Source organism: Geotrypetes seraphini, chromosome 2 (genome assembly GCF_902459505.1).
Source record: "Geotrypetes seraphini chromosome 2, aGeoSer1.1, whole genome shotgun sequence".
Lineage (NCBI taxonomy): Eukaryota > Metazoa > Chordata > Amphibia > Gymnophiona > Dermophiidae > Geotrypetes > Geotrypetes seraphini.
In genome coordinates, this window is record NC_047085.1 from 6,491,946 (window position 1) to 6,505,735 (window position 13,790).

At 45.5% G+C, this 13,790-nt stretch overlaps 1 protein-coding gene across 1 annotated transcript in view; it reads right to left on the reverse strand.

The window, feature by feature from the left end:
* Positions 1–1,274: 1,274 nt before the first annotated feature.
* Positions 1,275–13,790, reverse strand: part of MTO1 (mitochondrial tRNA translation optimization 1) — an 81,531-nt gene continuing 69,015 nt past the window's right edge. The window contains exon 15 of the transcript XR_004538389.1: positions 1,275–2,407. The gene's annotated coding sequence lies outside the window, so the exon portion shown is untranslated. The remainder of the gene's footprint in view (positions 2,408–13,790) is intronic.

Genomic DNA, 13,790 nt, shown 5'->3' on the forward strand with positions numbered 1-13,790 from the left:
CTGTTCCGCCTTTGGCCTGCCCCAAGCCCCGCCCCCAAAGCATCATCTAATTATTCCTGACCTCCAGTCCACGTCCGTGGGCCTCTGAGTATGCGCGGACGCATGTGACATTATCCGCACATGCTCCGAGGCCCTCCACACACAGACAACTGCTGGGTTTTGGAAAGTCCGTCCGGGCACCTGAGTTTTCCCGGACAGCTGGTAACCCTACCCCACCCTTCCTTTCTCCATGCATGATCGACACTTCTACTACTCCAGCTTCAATGTTGGAGGAGTTGATTTTCTGAGTTGTCTCTCTTCACCTGCCTCCACTTTATCTTGTCCTCCCTTAATTGCAACTTAAGACTGATTTGGTTGTTTAGACCCCTGTCCGGGAGGACCACTAGACCAGTCAGGTTTTCAGGATAGCCCTAATGAATATGCACGCCTGACACCTCCATTATATGCAGATTTCTCTCATGCATATTCATTAGGGCTATCCTGAAAACCCGACTGGCCTGGTGGTCCTCCAAGACAGGGTTGGGAACCACTGGTTTAGACTTTTCTTTCCAGTGTCTATTAGAATAATTTTTTAAAAAGGTGAAAATATTCAACCAATATAGGGCTCAGGTTATATATAAGAAGGCAGCACATTGGGTATAAAATACTAATGTTTCCAGATCTGTCATGAGATACACAAAAACGTCGAGGTGAATTTTTGTTTTTAAAGTCAGGTGTTATCGCTCTTGGGGGTGATCTTTTTCCTTCGTCACCCATGTAAATGTATGATATTGTATCAAATGCAAAAATATGTTTTCTTTGATCCCAGCCAACTGACAACCTTCTTGTCAGTGGCTCCCCTGAAAAAAGGAGGGGAAATATGAGTCCTCTTAGATTGTTTGATTTCCTTTCTCAGCTAGTTTTTGCTTTTATTTCTTTGTTATATTCTCGCTGATTCTACATCTTCGACCCTTATTGAGGTCTTGAGTTAAAGTTAAGCTATATTGTGATATTAGATTATAATTTGTATTGTATTTTATTTTCTGCCTAACTTTACCTTTCTTTGCAAGTGGATACTTGATATGTTATTGAAAAATGATAAATAAATAATGGAAAAAAAGGCAGCACAGGAAAGAAAAAAAAATGTGTTTGCACGCATACATTAATACAGACCCAGCATACTAATGTTTAGTTTATCTAAATTATTTGTAAAATGACTTGCACATTCTCTACAAGTAAGCTGTACAAACACGTTTGTTGAGTCATCTGTACATACAGTTCAGAGCTCAGTCAGGTTGGAGTTTTCATCCTTAGATTTTTTCCTGGACTCTTTGTGACTCCAGGTTTGCAAAACAATCTTCTTGTTTCTCGCTAATGCCGACATTAGTTGGGGAACACCCTCTGAAGGCGTCTCAGACATGAGTGACTTCATGAGGTTTGTGAGAGTTTCGGAAATCTTTTGGGGTAGAACTTTCCTCTGCTCCATAGCGCGCTCACGGCGAAGTAACTGCCAAAGATGAGGGAGATCTAGCCTGCGTCCCTGGTTACGATCTTTTCCACCTTGGTCTGGGGGATACCAATGTACATGGAGGGTATGGATCAGTTCCCAGTTATACTCCAGCTCCTCTCGCAGCTTGCGATTCTGCTCCTTCAGGTGATATTTGTACATCGTCAAGGGGCCCACCCGATGAATGAGCTTCACAAGCTCACATATAAGGTAGGGAGTCTCCTCCTTCAATTTTAAAATGTGCTTAGTCAATTTGTGACTAGCTTCCTTAACCATTTCCTTGGCCAGGCGGTTGATATTTCGCTGTGTCTCAATCTCATAGGCAATCTTGTCACGCAAGAACTTGGTCTCAACGTCGTGGACATTGTCTGCATGCATGATCCACATGGACAACACCTCCAGCTCCAGTTCCTTGAGCCTGCTGCTCTGCTCTGCCTGCAGATCCTTAAAGAGCTGCAGCTCCTCCACCTCCTTGCTCAAAGCGGAGAACCGCGTCTGCCTTTCCAGGAGTTGACTCCTCAGTTCAATCTCCTCCTCCTTGAATTGGACCAAAATCTTCTCCTTCTCTTTCTGGGTCTCCTCCAGTATGTACTGATAATAGTCACTCAGCCTGATGATGGAGTCCTCCTTCTTCTGGGTTTGTTTCTCCATATAGGAAGCAAATATTCTGTTTTCTTGCCGGATCCATTTGGCCTCTTTGTCCAGAAACTTGTTCTCCTTCGTGAAGTTTATGATCTGCTTTCTCATCATGTCCAGGTGTTCAGTCAGGGTTTGATATTCTTTCTGCAGATACTGCTGCTTTCCCAATGGTCTCAATGTTGTCTCAATGTTGGAAGATGACATCTGGAAACTTCCATTGATCTCATCTTTCTTCTGTGCCATATTTCTGTGAAGCCCAAAATTGGAGTCCTGAAATCAGAGCTGTACAAATATATAATTTTAGAAATGTGATAGATGCAGAAACGAGAAGAATCTTAAAAAGAAATATGCATGCCACTCATGCTAAGGGTGTTTAGGGGCAATTCGATAACTGGAAGCCTCCTGTTAAGGTGTCACCATGTGGCACACAGACACTTATATCATCACAACATTCTAAGCGCCAAGATAGCATAATAGAATCAGTGTCAGGGGGTGGAGACGGGTAGTGTCAGAGGGTGGAGACAGGGAGTGTAACATAATCCAGCATCTGCATATCTAAAATTTAGGCATCTGCCGTTACACCAGCCATAGACCTGGCATCACCATAGGCACCTAAATGGTATTAGATCCCTATGTATTGGTAGCATGGAATATTGCTACTCTTTGGGCTTTGGCCAGGTACTAGTGACCTGGATTGGCCACCGTGAGAACGGGCTACTGGGCTTGATGAACCATTGGTCTGACCCAGTAAGACTATTATGTTCTTAAAACTTGCATTGAAAAAAAACTATTGGCTCTGCGATTAGTCAAGGCTCTCCCTTATATGATCAGTATGCACCAAACAGGTTTCGTTGCTCAAAGGCATTCTTCAAATAATACTAGACTGGCATTTCATATACTAAGTTTGTCAAAAACAATGAATGATCCGGCTTTCTCTCTCTCTTTGGATGCAGAGAAGGCCTTTGATCGTGTGGAATGGACTTTCATGTATCAAGCAATGGATTGGTTTGGTATAGGATCCGGATTTATTCAAATGATTCAGTCCTTGTATAGTTCCCCTTCTGCCAGGCTATATATTAATGATACATTTTCTGAATGTTTTTGTCTGGGGAGAGGAGTTAGACAAGGATGTCCCTTATCGCCTTTGCTTTTTGATATTGTTTTGGAACCCTTGTTGTTGACTATACAGCAGGCAAAGGAGATACAGGAGAGAGAATGACACGGTGGTGGGTTACCCGCGGCTAGCCGCATTTAGCCGCGGGTAACCCGCCGAAACGGGGAAGAAAAAATAGTGGCCTCTGCGGGACGGGAACAAGGCCATTCACCGCCCCATGGAGCTGTGAATGGACTTGTCCCCGCAGTGAGGCAATCAAGGATCACGCGGTCCCCGCCATCTCCCTCCTTACCGCCAGTTGAATTTCTGCCGGTCCGCACGAAAAAAAAATAAAAAAGCCTCCTTCCTTTTCCCCTGCTCTTACCGCCATGCTCATGCTGCAGCTACTAAAGCCGACAGGAAGTCTTTCTGACGTCAATTCTGACGTCAGAGAGGACGTTCTGGGCCAGCCAATCGCTGCCTGGCTGGCCCAGAATGTCCTCTTTGACTTCAAAATTGAGTCAGAAAGACTTCCTGTCGGCTTTAGTAGCTGCAGCATAAGCATGGCAGTAAGAGCAGGGGAAAAGGAAGGAGGCTTTTTTTTTTTTTTTTGAGTGGCAGGGAGGCAACAGGCTGGCTTTGGCTAGGGAGGGAGAAAGTTAGGCAGGCAGGATTCGGGTGTGGGGGTGGGACAAAGTGTGGAAGGCAGTGAGAGGGACATAGGAAGGAGGCACTAGGGGCACTAAAGACATGGGAAGGAGGCACGGGGGGCACTAAAGACATGGGAAGGAGGCACTGGGGGCACTAAAGACAGGAAGGGGCACTAAGGACATGGGAAGGAGGCACTGGGGGCACTAAAGACAGGAAGGGGCACTAAGGACATGGGAAGGAGGCACTGGGGCACTAAAGACAGAAAGGGGCACTAAAGACATGGGAAGGAGGCACTGGGGGCACTAAAGACAGGAAGGGGCACTAAGGACATGGAAAGGAGGCACTGGGGGCACTAAAGACATGGGAAGGAGGCACTGGGGGCACTAAAGACAGAAAGGGGCACTAAAGACATGGGAAGGAGGCACTGGGGGCACTAAAGACAGGAAGGGGCACTAAGGACATGGGAAGGAGGCACTGGGGGCACTAAAGACAGGAAGGAGGCACTAAGGTCATGGGAAGGAGGCGCTGGGGCACTAAAGACATGAGAAGGAGGCACTGGGGGCACTAAAGACAGGAAGGGGCACTAAGGACATGGGAAGGAGGCACTGGGGCACTAAAGACAGAAAGGGGCACTAAAGACATGGGAAGGAGGCACTGGGGGCACTAAAGACAGGAAGGGGCACTAAGGACATGGGAAGGAGGCACTGGGGGCACTAAAGACAGGAAGGGGCACTAAGGACATGGGAAGGAGGCACTGGGGCACTAAAGACAGAAAGGGGCACTAAAGACATGGGAAGGAGGCACTGGGGGCACTAAAGACAGGAAGGGGCACTAAGGACATGGGAAGGAGGCACTGGGGCACTAAAGACAGGAAGGGGCACTAAGGACATGGGAAGGAGGCACTGGGGCACTAAAGACATGGGAAGGAGGCACTGGGGGCACTAAAGACAGGAAGGGGCACTAAGGACATGGGAAGGAGGCACTGGGGCACTAAAGACATGGGAAGGAGGCACTGGGGGCACTAAAGACATGGGAAGGAGGCACTGGGAGCACTAAAGACAGAAAGGGGCACTAAAGACATGGGAAGGAGGCACTGGGGGCACTAAAGACAGGAAGGGGCACTAAGGACATGGGAAGGAAGCACTGGGGGCACTAAAGACATGGGGAGGAGGCACTGGGGGCACTAAAGACAGGAAGGGGCACTAAGGACATGGGAAGGAGGCACTGGGGGCACTAAAGACAGGAAGGGGCACTAAGGACATGGGAAGGAGGCACTGGGGCACTAAAGACAGAAAGGGGCACTAAAGACATGGGAAGGAGGCACTGGGGGCACTAAAGACAGGAAGGGGCACTAAGGACATGGAAAGGAGGCACTGGGGGCACTAAAGACATGGGAAGGAGGCACTGGGGGCACTAAAGACAGAAAGGGGCACTAAAGACATGGGAAGGAGGCACTGGGGGCACTAAAGACAGGAAGGGGCACTAAGGACATGGGAAGGAGGCACTGGGGGCACTAAAGACAGGAAGGAGGCACTAAGGTCATGGGAAGGAGGCGCTGGGGCACTAAAGACATGGGAAGGAGGCACTGGGGGCATTAAAGACAGGAAGGGGCACTAAGGACATGGGAAGGAGACACTGGGGCACTAAAGACAGGAAGGGGCACTAAGGACATGGGAAGGAGGCACTGGGGCACTAAAGACATGGGAAGGAGGCACTGGGGGCACTAAAGACAGGAAGGGGCACTAAGGACATGGGAAGGAGGCACTGGGGCACTAAAGACATGGGAAGGAGGCACTGGGGGCACTAAAGACATGGGAAGGAGGCACTGGGAGCACTAAAGACAGAAAGGGGCACTAAAGACATGGGAAGGAGGCACTGGGGGCACTAAAGACAGGAAGGGGCACTAAGGACATGGGAAGGAAGCACTGGGGGCCTAAAGACATGGGGAGGAGGCACTGGGGGCACTAAAGACAGGAAGGGGCACTAAGGACATGGGAAGGAGGCACTAAGGACATAAGAAAGAAAGAGGGAGGGAATAGAAAGGGACAATTCTTGGGCCATAGTGCAGAAAGAAGGAAAGGAAAGAAAGGATACACAGAAGGAAACGCAACCAGAGACTCATGAAATCAATCACCATACAGCAAAGGTAGGAAAAGTGATTTTATTTTCAATTTAGTGATCAAAATGTGTCAGTTTTGAGAAGTTATATCTGCTGTCTATATTTTACACTATATTTGTCTATTTTTCTATAGTTACTGAGGTGACCGAGCTTGCGGAGATGGGGCGGAAACAGGGTTTTAAAATTTTAGTCCAAGTAGTTTGCCGGTCCACAAAATAATTCTTTTATTTCTGCTGGTTCACGGGTGTAAAAAGGTTGAAAAACACTGATGTAGAGTATGCCGGCTTTCTTTTTTGCCCAGCCGCACGCTTTCAAAAAGCCACGCTTGCGCGGCTGCTCGAGTTGATCAATCTTCTCCTCTCTTACAACTTCCTGTTTCCGGTTGCGTCAGAGGATAATATTGAACAAATGAGCACCCGCACGTGTGGCTGGGTGAAAAAGAAAGCTGGCATACTCTACATCTCAAGTTCAAGTTTCAAGTTTATTTGGATTTGATTAATCGCTTTATCTTAATTCAAAGCGATGTACAACTTAAAATTACAAATTAAAAGTAATTCAGATTAAGAGTGTGGACAAAACAAACAAAACATTTTTTGACAATACCAGAAACAATTACGGTAAGGAAGGGATAGAAGTTACATTTTCATAAAAAGGTGGGTAAAACATTTAGGGAAAGTACATAAGGGAAGGAAGAGAGCATAATCTTGAAGTTATTTTATAGTAAAATTATTGTTGACTTATAAAGGCATCAATAAATAAAAAAGATTTCAGGTTACTTTTAAATTTTTCTGGGTTAGATTCTTGTCTTAAATAATAAGGTGAGATGGAGGGAGAAAGATGGCAGAACACTGCAATTGGTCGGGTGTCTGCTGTTTTTGTATCACTGCCTGCCTGCGCTCACGTTCCAGATCCTCCTGCATTTTTAGTGTGCACAATTGACCTGATTTGAGCTATAGGTGAACATGGGGGACACGTCATTGCAAGGGAGGACAAGTCAATTGATTTATTTTATGTTCTGTTTTTACTACAGGGCAGAGGCACTGAAACAGATTCTCAGTGCAGTAGTAGTAGTGGCAGGACTCTCTTCTGTCTTCATGGTGTTTCACAGTACTGAGGCTTATATGGATGCTGCGGGGACGGTGACGGGGCGGTGAATGGGATGGCAGTGGCGATGACGGGGCAGTGAAAGGGATGGCGGTGACGGGGCGGTGCAGAGGATGGTGGGCCGGGGACGGTGCAGTGACGGGGACAGATTTTTTTCCCCGTGTCATTCTCTAACAGGAGAGTCCTTATGCAGGTCGGGTAATATAAGATTTCTGCTTATGCAGATTATATCTTGCTTCATTTGAAGAATCCCGAATCTACCATCCCGCATTTACTGGCATTGATAGATCGATTTGGCAAATTTTCTGGATATAAAATAAATTGGAGCAAATCGGAGGTTCTTCCATTAAATGTGCACTGTACAAAAGGAATATTTGGTTCATTCCCTTTCCTTTGGAAGGAAGAGGGTATAAAATATTTAGGTATTATGATTCAGAAAACATTGGAAGACACAATGACAGTAAATGAAAAATCCTTATTGCTGAAAGTCAAAGAAATGTGTGAGCACTGGAACCCACTACATCTTTCTTGGTGGGGGAGAGTCCAAACTGTAAAAATGATGATTTTACCTGTGGTTTGTTACCAGATGTGGATGTTGCCGGTTTATTTTCAAGGGTCCTTTTATAAAAAATTAAATGGTATTCTCACAAAATTTATTTGGCTGGGTAAAACTGCTCGAATTGCTTTAGTATCTTTACAAGAACCGATTGTGGCGGGTGGGGTATATTTTCCAAATTTCAATGGATACCACCAAGCTTTTGTCATGCGGCAGGGTATGTATTGGATCCTTCCTGAAGTCTTGGAGCATCTTCCCAACTGGCTTTACTTAGAATGGCAACTCCTGTCTCCATTGCGTTTGTGTCATGTTTTAAGTATCAAGTTACCTCGGATTTATAAGGACAATAGAATTTTATTCTCCACATGGCAAATGTTAAAATTTATCAATAACCTAACACGTATTCAGAATCTTATGAATGAACTCCAAGATTCAAATTGGCAAGTCTAAGATCCTCTGGAAGCATTGGCTTCAGGCAGGTACACACGTTAGATGATGTGATATCAAATAGGAAAATGCTTGATTTTTCACAATTGCAACAATCATTTGGTATTTCAAAATCTGAAGCATATAAATGGTTGCAGTTGAAGTATTCAGAAGGGGTTCCCTGATTGGCAAAATTTAAAAAATCAGTATAGCTTGCCGGGCCTGTGCTTCCAGACAGATTTGCTAGAACATCAGGCAGCCATGTGGTATAAATTAATATATGAGCATCTGAATAAAAAACCTAAAACTAGTCTAAAAAACATTTGGAGCATTGAGACAAAGGAACAAATTTCTGCTACTCAATGGCCACGGATTTGGACTTGGAGGATGAGATGTACAACATCAGCATCTATGAGACACAACTGAACAGAACCAAGTCTAAGTCAAATAGATGCTGACACTGTCATCTCGATATGGAGACCCTGGATCATCTATTGTTCTTTTGCCCCTTGATACTTAAATTTTGGAGATCTATATGGGGTCAAATTACCATGATCCTGGAAGTTCCATTATCATTGACGTATGATGTTGTGTTGTTTGGAACATTATTAATGCCCAAAAGTCCAATCAATGCAAATCAGAATAGATTACTTCTCGTCAGGACAGGAGTTGCTATGCAGCTGATCATGAAAAACTGGAAAAATTGGGATAATATATAGTTTTTGGTGGGAAACCTTATGCCAAATTTATAAATTTGAACATACGAATTCGTTAAAATTGGGATACTATAATAAAGTCAAAGCAATTTGGGATCCATTAACAAGATTTTGTATGAAATGAACATACGTATTTCCCTTTGATTTCTGTTATGCACATCCAGGAAGGGTGGGTGGGAGGGGGTGTTATTACAATAATCAGCATTCAATACAATCAAATGATATAATAAATATATGTTTGAGGTTGGATTTTGAAAATGAATAAAGATTTAAAAAGAAAAGAAAAAATTTGCTCTGTAACTGTTAACTGTATATTACGTATGTATGTTGACCTGGAACCCGTTCTGAGCTCTTTAGGGAGAACAGGATAGAAAAAGAATGAATGAATGAATGAATGAAATAATTTATAGTGTTGTGTAAATTGCAAACACAGATGCCCATGTTTTGCCTCGTGAATGCCCCTTTTCATTTATACGCTCTGCCGCTCATGCGCAGTCTTACAGAATAGCGCTTAACCACCTGGGGGTTCCTGGGTGGTTAAAATCAGCTGTTCACAGCTAACCAGTCATTCTCATCAGCATATAACCAGTTAGCGCCTCTGTCAAAGCCAGCTATTTGGGGGGAGGTATTCTGTGGGCGGAGCCAGCACTGGGCCAGCTGAGGGCTGATATCCTAGATTCGCATAAATGGAACCTCATCAAAGTCAGTCCTACCTTGATCTGGGAACCCAGCCAGCTCCGCCACAAGCTCTATTCAGTGGCAAAGCCTAGGCGTGGCCGGGCCTTGGCTATCTGGGAATCATGCCAGCAGCGGCCAGTGCTGGGCATGAGCAGAAGTGCTGCTATTCTGTACGTTGGCTAGCACGAGTGGCAGGTAAACCAGGTGGGCAGAATTGCCCTTTTATGCCCTGATTCTAAAAATACTAATCTCAATTCTAAGACTAAAATGAAATTATTGTTAGTTTTTTCCTTCTTTTAAACTCTTCAGTCCATTTCATTGCCATGAGATTCACACACCCACCTTGTCATCAGACTTTCTCATTTCTCCTAGCTTTGATTCTTAGCTAAACCTCAAGTGGCTCCACCAGCAAGACTTAGAGATTGTTTTCTAAATTGAGACTTATCTTTAAAGCTTATTGTCGGTCAGCCAGGGGGGAGTGTGTCCAACATGTTTTGCCAAACAGAAGCAGCTTTTTCAAAGTCTTCCCCTTCTTCTGCCTTATCCTGCATTTCGGGACATGCCGGACAAGCCGCTTCTGTTTGGCGACCCATCTCCACCCCCCATGAAGACTACCGGCCAATCCCTCCTGCCGGAACCCCTTCCCCCCAAACGATCACGGTAGGAGGGATGTCCAGTCCCTCCCGCCGACACCTGCCGTGAACTCCCCCAACGATTACAGCAGGAGAGATGTCCAATCTCTTCTGCCAACACCCACTACGACCCACCCCTGAACGATCATGGCAGGAGGGTTGCCCCATCCTTCCTGCCTGGCATCCCCAAACCCACCCCCAAATGATCAGGACAGGATTTACACCGACTAGCCCGCCTGCTTCACAGGGCTTTAAACTAGGTAAGTTGGGGGAGGGTACCCATTCACATATTAGTGCAGAAAGGAATTATCCTGATGAGGTGAGTCGAAACTCCGCTTCCATGTCCAAGGTAAGTACCCACATTGCAAACAGTTCTTTGGGAGTCACACCGACTCGGGTAGGATACGCCTCACAGGGACTTAGCAAACACAAGATATGGAGGGCCATGTATGTCAATGCACACAGTTTAGGTAACAAAATTCTAGAATTGGAGGCTGAAATAAGGAATGCCGACCTAGATGTGGTGGCAATATCTGAAACTTGATTCACGGACTCACATGGGTGGGATATGGCTATACCGGGCTACAATCTACTTCGTCAGGACAGAGAGGGCAGGTTAGGAGGGGGGGGGGTAGCTCTATACATTAAAGAGGACATCAAAACCACCAGGATCACAGATGTCAAGTACACCGGGGAGTCCCTCTGGGTAAACCTGGCAAGAGGCAGAGAAAAATGCCTGTATCTAGGTGTGGTTTACAGACCCCCAAGACAACTGGAAGACATGGACGCAGAATTAATTGAAGACATAGAGAATATCACTCTACGAGGAGAAGCTGTACTGCTAGGGGACTTCAATATGCCTGATGCAGACTGGAACTCATTTTCAGCGACAATCAGCGGTAGCAGGAGGCTCTGGGCACTGGTGTGGGCTTGACCTTCGAAGCCCACACCAGTGCCCAGGTCATAAAATGCTTCGGTTCCCTCTGGAAACTTCGCACCATCAAACACTACTTCGACCACCTCTCCTTCCGTCTACTGGTCTAATCACTAATCCTAAGCATACTGGACTACTGTAACATCATATACCTGGGAGCCTATAAAAACACCATCAAACGTCTTAGAATAGTACAAAATGCCGCTGTCCGCCTCATTTTCGGCCTCAAAAAATATGACCACGTCAGCCCCTATTACTCCAAACTCCACTGGCTGCCGGTGGAGGCAAGAATCTTCTTTAAATTCGCCTGCCTCTGCTTCAAAACCTTAGCAGGCTCTTCTCCAACTTACCTATCTGAGCACCTCGAAATTGCAGGCCCCTCTCGTACACGAAATACCTACCTGTTTTCTTTTCCCTCCCCGAAGGGCTGCCTCTACAAAAAATTCCTCGACCGATCCCTAGCATTCCAAGCGGGCAAATGGAGCAAATGCCTCTCCACTCTCATCTCCAATTCCCCCCTATCAAACTTTCAGGAAGTTAACTAAAACCTACCTCTTTGACAAATTCCTCTAAACGTTCTCCTCCCCTCCCTCCTCCTCTGACCTCGACCCTCCCCAGACTCTTTACCGCCGTATGTAACTCTTCCATTTGTAACTCTGCTGTAGTAACTCATAGCAAACATAACTACTCCAAATATATTACCTACCTGCAAAAATTAACTTCTCCGTAAATATACCGTCTAAAATGTAAATTTAACTTGATCGAAATTTGTAAATTTGTAAATTTACCTTGATTGAAAAATGCATTGTCCAAAATGTTATTGTAAGATTAACGAAATTGTATCTTCGCTGTAATTGTACAGTCTCTTCTTCTGTTAACCGCATAGAACTTCCATGGTTATGCGGTATACAAGAATAAAGTTATTATTATTATTATTATTAACCTCCATAAAGGGAGCACGTCTCAAACAAATGGTAACGGAGCCCACTAGGGCCCAGGCGATCCTCGACCTGGTACTCACCAACGGGGAAAGCATCTCAGAGGTCTCAGTAGGAGATACGCTAGCCTCCAGCGACCACAACATAGTATGGTTCAACCTTAGTAAAGGCTTCCCTCGATCAAACACGAAAACAAAGGTACTCAATTTCCGGGGCACAGACTTCGCACGCATGGGAGATTTCGTCCATCGGACGCTACAGGACCAAGCGGAGACCGATGATGTAGAAGCTAAGTGGTTAACACTGAAATCAACCATATATGAAGCAACTAGCCGCTTCATAAAATCAGTAAATAAACGACAAAGAAACAATAAACCCCAATGGTTCACCGCGGAGATCTCGTACCTCATTAAGGAGAAGAAAAAAGCGTTTCTCTCCTACAAGCGCACGGAGAAAAGAGAGGCAAAGGTAGAATATAGAACCAGATCTACAGCGGTCAAAATGGCAGTTAGGGAGGCAAAACTTCGAGTGGAAGAAATTCTGGCAAAAAACATTAAAAAGGGGGACAAATCCTTCTTCAGGTATATTAGTGACAGAAAAAGGAACACAGGCAGGATAGTACGCCTTAGAAGACCGGACGGAAGTTACGTGGAAGCAGATTCCGATAAAGCCGAACTACTGAATGAATACTTCTGCTCAGTCTTCACCTGTGAGGCACCGGGATACGGTCCGCAGTTGAAGGCAACACAAAGCACAGAAGACCCGTTTCAGAATTTTGAGTTCACACCAGATGAAGTTTACAGTGAACTGGCAAGACTCAAGGTGAACAAAGCCATGGGACCAGACAATTTGCACCCAAGAGTGCTCAGAGAATTGAGCGATGTCCTGGCGAAACTGTTGGCTGAGCTATTCAATCTCTCCCTAAGTAAGGGGAAAGTTCCCCTGGACTGGAAATTAGCTAATGTCGTTCCTCTGCATAAAAAGGGTTGCAGGGCAGAGGCTGTGAATTATAGACCAGTGAGTCTCACATCTATAGTGTGCAAACTCATGGAAACACTAATTAAAAGCAAATTGGACACGATCTTGAATGAAGGGAATCTTCGGGATCCCAGTCAGCATGGATTCACCAAGGGTAGGTCCTGCCAATCCAATCTCATCAGCTTCTTTGACTGGGTAACAAGAAAGTTGGACTTGGGAGAGTCTTTGGACGTCGTGTACCTGGACTTCAGTAAAGCTTTTGACAGTGTCCCACACGGCAGGCTGCTAAGCAAGATGGAATCGATGGGGTTAGGAGAGACACTAACTGCATGGGTCAATGATTGGCTGAGTGGCAGACTTCAGAGGGTGGTGGTTAATGGTACCCTCTCTAAAACATCGGAGGTGACCAGTGGAGTGCCGCAGGGCTCGGTCCTGGTTCCACTCCTTTTCAACATATTCATAGGGGATCTGACTCAAGGGCTTCAAGGTAAAATAACACTATTCGCCGATGACACCAAACTATGTAATATAGTAAGTGAATGCAGTTTACAGAATTATATGGCGCAGGACCTGCTTACATTGGAAAGTTGGTCCTCAACCTGGCAGCTAGGCTTCAATGCTAAGAAATGTAAGGTCATGCACCTCGGAAGTGGAAATCCATGCAGGACGTACTTCTTGAAAGGAGAAACTTCAACTAGGACTTCAGCAGAACGAGATTTAGGAGGAATCATCAGTGCAGACATGAAAACTGCCAATCAAGTGGAGAAGGCTTCATCTAAGGCAAGGCAGATATTGGGTTGTATCAATAGAAGTTTCGTCAGCCGAAAGCCTGAAGTCATG